The sequence below is a fragment of the Rhopalosiphum maidis genome, chromosome 3 (genome assembly GCF_003676215.2).
Source record: "Rhopalosiphum maidis isolate BTI-1 chromosome 3, ASM367621v3, whole genome shotgun sequence".
Taxonomy (NCBI): Eukaryota; Metazoa; Arthropoda; class Insecta; order Hemiptera; family Aphididae; genus Rhopalosiphum; species Rhopalosiphum maidis.
In genome coordinates this window covers 1,569,180-1,582,130 of record NC_040879.1, presented here as the reverse complement: position 1 = coordinate 1,582,130, position 12,951 = coordinate 1,569,180, and positions in this window count along the sequence as shown.

Sequence of the window (12,951 nt, the reverse complement as noted above, 5' to 3'; positions counted from 1 at the left end):
TTATATTTTCATTCTGTTTATAAAACACTGAATATTTATGTTAGTGTTTTGAAAACTTCACTTCTAAATTTAGAAAATGATACTTATTTAGCCTTTTGAACTTTCAATTATTTATTTATAATTGATACTTTATAAAAACCATAAAACATACAATCATATGGTAATTTTGACAAATATATATCCGATTAATATTTTGAACTGTTTATAAAACACTCAATTCTCAAGTTCGAGTTTTGAAATCTCCACAACTAGATTAAGAAAATGATACCTATTTAGCAGTTTGAACATTTAATTATTTAATCTAAGGTATTATTTCTTGATTACTAAAAAACCATATGTTTTTATGATAGTTTATACCAACACTATCAATTTATATAGTTATCTGCTTGTAAAACAATAAACTTTTAAGTTATTATTCAACCATTATCTATAATTAATTGAAAACATTTTTTTAGAAAGCAGCCATGCAGATCACTCAAGGATTGGTGAGACATAAATTGGAGTTCATACCCTGTGGGAAAAATAACAACCTCCAATGTTGAAAATAAACAAGAAGATGCTGACAATAGTAATGGACTTATGCAATGTTCGTGGTTTATAATAATAGTGAATAATATTAAATTTGTTTTGAATCTTAATGAAAAAATTGGTAACCATCATTAGCTTGTAATATTGTTTCTTAAGGTTATCGTTGGCAATTAGAATCTTATTAGTTTCTAATCATTTATATTATTATTTTGTTAAATACATCTGATTAATATTTTGAACTCTTTATAAAACACTGATTTTTCAAGTTAGTGTCTTGAACCCTTTAATACTAGATTAAGAAAATTATACTATTTGCATTTTTGAACATTCAATTATTAATTCTAATCTGATACTTCATAATTACTAAAAAACAAATAATGTTATAATATTTGTGACCAACATTAACAATTTATATTTTCAATCTGTTTATAAAACACTGATTTTTTATGTTAGTGTATTGAAAACTTCAATACTAAATTTAGAAAATGATACTTATTTAGCTTTTTGAACTTTCAATTATTTATTAAAAATTGATGCTTTATAAAAACCATAAAACATACAATCATATGGTAATTTTGACAAATATATCTCCGATTAATATTTTGAACTGTTTATAAAACACTCAATTCTCAAGTTCGAGTTTTGAAATCTCCACAACTAGATTAAGAAAGTGATATCTATTTAGCATTTTGAAAATTTAATCATTTAATCTAAGCTGATATTTCCTAATTACTAAAAACCATATGTTTTTATGATAGTTTATACCAACACTATCAATTTATATAGTTAGCTGCTTGTAAAACACTAAACTTTTAAGTTATTATTCAACCTTTATCTATAATTAATTGAAAACGTTTTTTTAGAAAGCAACCATGCAGATCACTCAAGGATTGGTGAGACATAAATTGGAGTTCATACACTGTGGGGAAAATAACAACCTCCAATGTTGAAAATAAACAAGAAGATGCTGACAATAGTAATGGACTTATGCAATGATTGTGGTTTATAATAATAGTGAATAATATTAAATTTATTTTGAATCTTAATGAAAAAATTGGTAACCATCATTAGCTTGTAATATTGTTTCTTAAGGTTATCGTTGGCAATTAGAATCTTATTAGTTTCTAATCATTTATATTATTATTTTGTTAAATACATCTGATTAATATTTTGAACTCTTTATAAAACACTGATTTTTCAAGTTAGTGTCTTGAACCCTTTAATACTAGATTAAGAAAATTATACTATTTGCATTTTTGAACATTCAATTATTAATTCTAATCTGATACTTCATAATTACTAAAAAACAAATAATGTTATAATATTTGTGACCAACATTAACAATTTATATTTTCAATCTGTTTATAAAACACTGATTTTTTATGTTAGTGTATTGAAAACTTCAATACTAAATTTAGAAAATGATACTTATTTAGCTTTTTGAACTTTCAATTATTTATTAAAATTGATACTTTATAAAAACCATAAAACATACAATCATATGGTAATTTTGACAAATATATCTCCGATTAATATTTTGAACTGTTTATAAAACACTCAATTCTCAAGTTCGAGTTTTGAAATCTCCACAACTAGATTAAGAAAGTGATATCTATTTAGCATTTTGAAAATTTAATCATTTAATCTAAGCTGATATTTCCTAATTACTAAAAACCATATGTTTTTATGATAGTTTATACCAACACTATCAATTTATATAGTTAGCTGCTTGTAAAACACTAAACTTTTAAGTTATTATTCAACCTTTATCTATAATTAATTGAAAACGTTTTTTTAGAAAGCAACCATGCAGATCACTCAAGGATTGGTGAGACATAAATTGGAGTTCATACACTGTGGGGAAAATAACAACCTCCAATGTTGAAAATAAACAAGAAGATGCTGACAATAGTAATGGACTTATGCAATGTTCGTGGTTTATAATAATAGTGAATAATATTAAATTTATTTTGAATCTTAATGAAAAAATTGGTAACCATCATTAGCTTGTAATATTGTTTCTTAAGGTTATCGTTGGCAATTAGAATCTTATTAGTTTCTAATCATTTATATTATTATTTTGTTAAATACATCTGATTAATATTTTGAACTGTTTATAAAACACTGATTTTTCAAGTTAGTGTCTTGAACCCTTTAATACTAGATTAAGAAAATTATACTTTTTTTCATTTTTGAACATTCTATTATTAATTCTAATCTGATACTTCATAATTACTAAAAAACAAATAATGTTATAATATTTGTGACCAACATTAACAATTTATATTTTCAATCTGTTTATAAAACACTTAATATTTATGTTAGTGTTTAAAACTTCACTACTAAATTTAGAAAATTATACTTATTTAGCCTTTTGAACTTTCAATTATTTATTTAAAATTGATACTTCATAAAAACCATAAAACATACAATCGTATGGTAATTTTGACAAATATATATCCGATTAATATTTTGAACTGTTTATAAAACACTCAATTCTCAAGTTCGAGTTTTGAAATCTCCACAACTAGATTAAGAAAGTGATATCTATTTAGCATTTTGAAAATTTAATTATTTAATCTAAGCTGATATTTCCTAATTACTAAAAACCATATGTTTTTATGATAGTTTATACCAACACTATCAATTTATATAGTTAGCTGCTTGTAAAACACTAAACTTTTAAGTTATTATTCAACCTTTATCTATAATTAATTGAAAACGTTTTTTTAGAAAGCAACCATGCAGATCACTCAAGGATTGGTGAGACATAAATTGGAGTTCATACACTGTGGGGAAAATAACAACCTCCAATGTTGAAAATAAACAAGAAGATGCTGACAATAGTAATGGACTTATGCAATGTTCGTGGTTTATAATAATAGTGAATAATATTAAATTTGTTTTGAATCTTAATGAAAAAATTGGTAACCATCATTAGCTTGTAATATTGTTTCTTAAGGTTATCGTTGGCAATAAGAATCTTATTAGTTTCTAATCATTTATATGATTATTTTGTTAAATACATCTGATTAATATTTTGAACTGTTTATAAAACACTGATTTTTCAAGTTAATGTCTTGAACCCTTTAATACTAGATTAAGAAAATTATACTTTTTTTCATTTTTGAACATTCTATTATTAATTCTAATCTGATACTTCATAATTACTAAAAAACAAATAATGTTATAATATTTGTGACCAACATTAACAATTTATATTTTCAATCTGTTTATAAAACACTTAATATTCATGTTAGTGTTTAAAACTTCACTACTAAATTTAGAAAATTATACTTATTTAGCCTTTTGAACTTTCAATTATTTATTTAAAATTGATACTTCATAAAAACCATAAAACATACAATCGTATGGTAATTTTGACAAATATATATCCGATTAATATTTTGAACTGTATATAAAATACTCAATTCTCAAGTTCGAGTTTTGAAATCTCCACAACTAGATTAAGAAAGTGATATCTATTTAGCATTTTGAAAATTTAATTATTTAATCTAAGCTGATATTTCCTAATTACTAAAAACCATATGTTTTTATGATAGGTTATACCAACACTATCAATTTATATAGTTAGCTGCTTGTAAAACACTAAACTTTTAAGTTATTATTAACCTTTATCTATAATTAATTGAAAACGTTTTTTTAGAAAGCAGCCATGCAGATCACTCAAGGATTGGTGAGACATAAATTGGAGTTCATACCCTGTGGGGAAAATAACAACCTCCAATGTTGAAAATAAACAAGAAGATGCTGACAATAGTAATGGACTTATGCAATGTTCGTGGTTTATAGTAATAGTGAATAATATTAAATTTGTTTTGAATCTTAATGAAATAAATGGTATGCAGCATTAACTTGTAATCTTGTTTCTTAAGGTCATCGTTGGCAATTAGAATCTTATTAGTTTTTAATCATTTATATGATAATTTTGTTAAATACATCTGATTAATATTTTGAACTGTTTATAAAACACTGATTTTTCAAGTTAGTGTCTTGAACCCTTTAATACTAGATTAAGAAAATTATACTATTTGCATTTTTGAACATTCAATTATTAATTCTAATCTGATACTTCATAATTACTAAAAAACAAATAATGTTATAATATTTGTGACCAACATTAACAATTTATATTTTCAATCTGTTTATAAAACACTGATTTTTTATGTTAGTGTATTGAAAACTTCAATACTAAATTTAGAAAATGATACTTATTTAGCTTTTTGAACTTTCAATTATTTATTAAAAATTGATACTTTATAAAAACCATAAAACATACAATCATATGGTAATTTTGACAAATATATCTCCGATTAATATTTTGAACTGTTTATAAAACACTCAATTCTCAAGTTCGAGTTTTGAAATCTCCACAACTAGATTAAGAAAGTGATATCTATTTAGCATTTTGAAAATTTAATTATTTAATCTAAGCTGATATTTCCTAATTACTAAAAACCATATGTTTTTATGATAGTTTATACCAACACTATCAATTTATATAGTTAGCTGCTTGTAAAACACTAAACTTTTAAGTTATTATTCAACCTTTATCTATAATTAATTGAAAACGTTTTTTTAGAAAGCAACCATGCAGATCACTCAAGGATTGGTGAGACATAAATTGGAGTTCATACACTGTGGGGAAAATAACAACCTCCAATGTTGAAAATAAACAAGAAGATGCTGACAATAGTAATGGACTTATGCAATGTTCGTGGTTTATAATAATAGTGAATAATATTAAATTTGTTTTGAATCTTAATGAAAAAATTGGTAACCATCATTAGCTTGTAATATTGTTTCTTAAGGTTATCGTTGGCAATTAGAATCTTATTAGTTTCTAATCATTTATATTATTATTTTGTTAAATACATCTGATTAATATTTTGAACTCTTTATAAAACACTGATTTTTCAAGTTAGTGTCTTGAACCCTTTAATACTAGATTAAGAAAATTATACTATTTGCATTTTTGAACATTCAATTATTAATTCTAATCTGATACTTCATAATTACTAAAAAACAAATAATGTTATAATATTTGTGACCAACATTAACAATTTATATTTTCAATCTGTTTATAAAACACTGATTTTTTATGTTAGTGTATTGAAAACTTCAATACTAAATTTAGAAAATGATACTTATTTAGCTTTTTGAACTTTCAATTATTTATTAAAATTGATACTTTATAAAAACCATAAAACATACAATCATATGGTAATTTTGACAAATATATCTCCGATTAATATTTTGAACTGTTTATAAAACACTCAATTCTCAAGTTCGAGTTTTGAAATCTCCACAACTAGATTAAGAAAGTGATATCTATTTAGCATTTTGAACATTTAATTATTTAATCTAAGCTGATATTTCCTAATTACTAAAAACCATATGTTTTTATGATAGTTTATACCAACACTATCAATTTATATAGTTAGCTGCTTGTAAAACACTAAACTTTTAAGTTATTATTCAACCTTTATCTATAATTAATTGAAAACGTTTTTTTAGAAAGCAACCATGCAGATCACTCAAGGATTGGTGAGACATAAATTGGAGTTCATACACTGTGGGGAAAATAACAACCTCCAATGTTGAAAATAAACAAGAAGATGCTGACAATAGTAATGGACTTATGCAATGTTCGTGGTTTATAATAATAGTGAATAATATTAAATTTATTTTGAATCTTAATGAAAAAATTGGTAACCATCATTAGCTTGTAATATTGTTTCTTAAGGTTATCGTTGGCAATTAGAATCTTATTAGTTTCTAATCATTTATATTATTATTTTGTTAAATACATCTGATTAATATTTTGAACTGTTTATAAAACACTGATTTTTCAAGTTAGTGTCTTGAACCCTTTAATACTAGATTAAGAAAATTATACTTTTTTCATTTTTGAACATTCAATTATTAATTCTAATCTGATACTTCATAATTACTAAAAAACAAATAATGTTATAATATTTGTGACCAACATTAACAATTTATATTTTCAATCTGTTTATAAAACACTTAATATTTATGTTAGTGTTTAAAACTTCACTACTAAATTTAGAAAATTATACTTATTTAGCCTTTTGAACTTTCAATTATTTATTTAAAATTGATACTTTATAAAAACCATAAAACATACAATCGTATGGTAATTTTGACAAATATATATCCGATTAATATTTTGAACTGTTTATAAAACACTCAATTCTCAAGTTCGAGTTTTGAAATCTCCACAACTAGATTAAGAAAGTGATATCTATTTAGCATTTTGAACATTTAATTATTTAATCTAAGCTGATATTTCCTAATTACTAAAAACCATATGTTTTTATGATAGTTTATACCAACACTATCAATTTATATAGTTAGCTGCTTGTAAAACACTAAACTTTTAAGTTATTATTCAACCTTTATCTATAATTAATTGAAAACGTTTTTTTAGAAAGCAACCATGCAGATCACTCAAGGATTGGTGAGACATAAATTGGAGTTCATACACTGTGGGGAAAATAACAACCTCCAATGTTGAAAATAAACAAGAAGATGCTGACAATAGTAATGGACTTATGCAATGTTCGTGGTTTATAATAATAGTGAATAATATTAAATTTGTTTTGAATCTTAATGAAAAAATTGGTAACCATCATTAGCTTGTAATATTGTTTCTTAAGGTTATCGTTGGCAATTAGAATCTTATTAGTTTCTAATCATTTATATGATTATTTTGTTAAATACATCTGATTAATATTTTGAACTGTTTATAAAACACTGATTTTTCAAGTTAATGTCTTGAACCCTTTAATACTAGATTAAGAAAATTATACTTTTTTTCATTTTTGAACATTCAATTATTAATTCTAATCTGATACTTCATAATTACTAAAAAACAAATAATGTTATAATATTTGTGACCAACATTAACAATTTATATTTTCAATCTGTTTATAAAACACTTAATATTTATGTTAGTGTTTAAAACTTCACTACTAAATTTAGAAAATTATACTTATTTAGCCTTTTGAACTTTCAATTATTTATTTAAAATTGATACTTTATAAAAACCATAAAACATACAATCGTATGGTAATTTTGACAAATATATATCCGATTAATATTTTGAACTGTTTATAAAACACTCAATTCTCAAGTTCGAGTTTTGAAATCTCCACAACTAGATTAAGAAAGTGATATCTATTTAGCATTTTGAAAATTTAATTATTTAATCTAAGCTGATATTTCCTAATTACTAAAAACCATATGTTTTTATGATAGTTTATACCAACACTATCAATTTATATAGTTAGCTGCTTGTAAAACACTAAACTTTTAAGTTATTATTCAACCTTTATCTATAATTAATTGAAAACGTTTTTTTAGAAAGCAACCATGCAGATCACTCAAGGATTGGTGAGACATAAATTGGAGTTCATACACTGTGGGGAAAATAACAACCTCCAATGTTGAAAATAAACAAGAAGATGCTGACAATAGTAATGGACTTATGCAATGTTCGTGGTTTATAATAATAGTGAATAATATTAAATTTGTTTTGAATCTTAATGAAAAAATTGGTAACCATCATTAGCTTGTAATATTGTTTCTTAAGGTTATCGTTGGCAATAAGAATCTTATTAGTTTCTAATCATTTATATGATTATTTTGTTAAATACATCTGATTAATATTTTGAACTGTTTATAAAACACTGATTTTTCAAGTTAATGTCTTGAACCCTTTAATACTAGATTAAGAAAATTATACTTTTTTCATTTTTGAACATTCTATTATTAATTCTAATCTGATACTTCATAATTACTAAAAAACAAATAATGTTATAATATTTGTGACCAACATTAACAATTTATATTTTCAATCTGTTTATAAAACACTTAATATTTATGTTAGTGTTTAAAACTTCACTACTAAATTTAGAAAATTATACTTATTTAGCCTTTTGAACTTTCAATTATTTATTTAAAATTGATACTTTATAAAAACCATAAAACATACAATCGTATGGTAATTTTGACAAATATATATCCGATTAATATTTTGAACTGTATATAAAATACTCAATTCTCAAGTTCGAGTTTTGAAATCTCCACAACTAGATTAAGAAAGTGATATCTATTTAGCATTTTGAACATTTAATTATTTAATCTAAGCTGATATTTCCTAATTACTAAAAACCATATGTTTTTATGATAGTTTATACCAACACTATCAATTTATATAGTTAGCTGCTTGTAAAACACTAAACTTTTAAGTTATTATTCAACCATTATCTATAATTAATTGAAAACGTTTTTTTAGAAAGCAGCCATGCAGATCACTCAAGCATTGGTGAGACATAAATTGGAGTTCATACCCTGTGGGGAAAATAACAACCTCCAATGTTGAAAATAAACAAGAAGATGCTGACAATAGTAATGGACTTATGCAATGTTCGTGGTTTATAATAATAGTGAATAATATTAAATTTGTTTTGAATCTTAATGAAAAAATGGTATGCCAGCATTAACTTGTAATATTGTTTCTTAAGGTTATCGTTGGCAATTAGAATCTTATTAGTTTCTAATCATTTATATGATAATTTTGTTAAATACATCTGATTAATATTTTGAACTGTTTATAAAACACTGATTTTTCAAGTTAGTGTCTTGAACCCTTTAATACTAGATTAAGAAAATTATACTTTTTGCATTTTTGAACATTCAATTATTAATTCTAATCTGATACTTCATAATTACTAAAAACAAATAATGTTATAATATTTTTGACCAACATTAACAATTTATATTTTCAATCTGTTTATAAAACACTGAATATTTATGTTAGTGTTTGAAAACTTCACTTCTAAATTTAGAAAATGATACTTATTTAGCCTTTTGAACTTTCAATTATTTATTTAAAATTGATACTTTATAAAAACCATAAAACATACAATCATATGGTAATTTTGACAAATATATATCCGATTAATATTTTGAACTGTTTATAAAACACTCAATTCTCAAGTTCGAGTTTTGAAATCTCCACAACTAGATTAAGAAAGTGATATCTATTTAGCATTTTGAAAATTTAATTATTTAATCTAAGCTGATATTTCCTAATTACTAAAAACCATATGTTTTTATGATAGTTTATACCAACACTATCAATTTATATAGTTAGCTGCTTGTAAAACACTAAACTTTTAAGTTATTATTCAACCTTTATCTATAATTAATTGAAAACGTTTTTTTAGAAAGCAACCATGCAGATCACTCAAGGATTGGTGAGACATAAATTGGAGTTCATACCCTGTGGGGAAAATAACAACCTCCAATGTTGAAAATAAACAAGAAGATGCTGACAATAGTAATGGACTTATGCAATGTTCGTGGTTTATAATAATAGTGAATAATATTAAATTTGTTTTGAATCTTAATGAAAAAATTGGTAACCATCATTAGCTTGTAATATTGTTTCTTAAGGTTATCGTTGGCAATTAGAATCTTATTAGTTTCTAATCATTTATATTATTATTTTGTTAAATACATCTGATTAATATTTTGAACTGTTTATAAAACACTGATTTTTCAAGTTAGTGTCTTGAACCCTTTAATACTAGATTAAGAAAATTATACTTTTTTGCATTTTTGAACATTCAATTATTAATTCTAATCTGATACTTCATAATTACTAAAAAACAAATAATGTTATAATATTTGTGACCAACATTAACAATTTATATTTTCAATCTGTTTATAAAACACTTAATTTTTATGTTAGTGTATTGAAAACTTCACTACTAAATTTAGAAAATGATACTTATTTAGCTTTTGAACTTTCAATTATTTATTTAAAATTGATACTTTATAAAAACCATAAAACATACAATCATATGGTAATTTTGACAAATATATATCCGATTAATATTTTGAACTGTATATAAAATACTCAATTCTCAAGTTCGAGTTTTGAAATCTCCACAACTAGATTAAGAAAGTGATATCTATTTAGCATTTTGAACATTTAATTATTTAATCTAAGCTGATATTTCCTAATTACTAAAAACCATATGTTTTTATGATAGTTTATACCAACAATATCAATTTATATTGTTATCTGCTTGTAATACACTAAACTTTTAAGTTATTATTCAACCAATTTCTATAATTAATTGAAAACATTTTTTTAGAAAGCAGCTATGCAGATCACTCAAGCATTGGTGAGACATAAATTGGAGTTCATACCCTGTGGGGAAAATAACAACCTCCAATGTTGAAAATAAACAAGAAGAAGCTGACAATAGTAATGGACTTTTGCATTGTTCGTGGTTTATAATAATAGTGAATAATATTAAATTTGTTTTGAATCTTTATGAAAAAAATGGTATGCAGCATTAACTTGTAATATTGTGACTTAAGGTTATCTTTGGCAATTAGAATCTTATTAGTTTCTAATCATTTATATGATAATTTTGGTAAATACATCTGATTAATATTTTGAACTGTTTATAAAACACTGATTTTTCAAGTTAATGTCTTGAACCCTTTAATACTAGATTATGAAAATTATACTTTTTTGCATTTTTGAACATTCAATTATTAATTCTAAGCTGATACTTTATATTTACTAAAAAACATATGTTGTTATGATATTTTTGACCAACATTAGCAATTTATATTTTCAATCTGTTTATAAAACACTGATTTTTTATGTTAGTGTATTGAAAACTTCACTACTAAATTAAGAAAATGATACTTATTTAGCTTTTTGAACTTTCAATTATTTATTTAAAATTGATACTTTATAAAAACCATAAAACATACAATCATATGGTAATTTTGACAAATATATATCCGATTAATATTTTGAACTGTATATAAAATACTCAATTCTCAAGTTCGAGTTTTGAAATCTCCACAACTAGATTAAGAAAGTGATATCTATTTAGCATTTTGAACATTTAATTATTTAATCTAAGCTGATATTTCCTAATAACTAAAAACCATATGGTTTTATGATAGTTTATACCAACTCTATCCAATTATATAGTTATCTGCTTGTAAAATAATAAACATTTGAGTTATTATTCAACCAATTTCTATAATTAATTGAAAACATTTTTTTAGAAAGCAGCTATTCAGATCACTCAAGCATTGGTGAGACATAAATTGGAGTTCATACCCTGTGGGGAAAATAACAACCTCCAATGTTGAAAATAAACAAGAAGATGCTGACAATAGTAATGGACTTATGCATTGTTCGTGGTTTATAATAATAGTGAATAATATTAAATTTGTTTTGAATCTTAATGAAAAAATGGTAATGCAGCATTAACTTGTAATATTGTGACTTAAGGTTATCTTTGGCAATTAGAATCTTATTAGTTTCTAATCATTTATATGATAATTTTGGTAAATACATCTGATTAATATTTTGAACTGTTTATAAAACACTGATTTTTCAAGTTAATGTCTTGAACCCTTTAATACTAGATTATGAAAATTATACTTTTTTGCATTTTTGAACATTCAATTATTAATTCTAAGCTGATACTTTATATTACTAAAAAACATATGTTGTTATGATATTTTTGACCAACATTAGCAATTTATATTTTCAATCTGTTTATAAAACACTGATTTTTTATGTTAGTGTATTGAAAACTTCACTACTAAATTAAGAAAATGATACTTATTTAGCTTTTTGAACTTTCAATTATTTATTTAAAATTGATACTTTATAAAAACCATAAAACATACAATCATATGGTAATTTTGACAAATATATATCCGATTAATATTTTGAACTGTATATAAAATACTCAATTCTCAAGTTCGAGTTTTGAAATCTCCACAACTAGATTAAGAAAGTGATATCTATTTAGCATTTTGAACATTTAATTATTTAATCTAAGCTGATATTTCCTAATTACTAAAAACCATATGTTTTTATGATAGTTTATACCAACAATATCAATTTATATTGTTATCTGCTTGTAATACACTAAACTTTTAAGTTATTATTCAACCAATTTCTATAATTAATTGAAAACATTTTTTTAGAAAGCAGCTATGCAGATCACTCAAGCATTGGTGAGACATAAATTGGAGTTCATACCCTGTGGGGAAAATAACAACCTCCATTGTTGAAAATAAACAAGAAGATGCTGACAATAGTAATGGACTTATGCAATGTTCGTGGTTTATAATAATAGTGAATAATATTAAATTTGTTTTGAATCTTAATGAAAAAATTGGTAACCATCATTAGCTTGTAATATTGTTTCTTAAGTTTATCTTTGGCAACTTCACTTTCAGTTTTAGAAAATGATACTTATTTAGCCTTTTGAAGTTTTAATTTTTTATTTACAACTGATACTTTTTAAACATTAAAAAACATAG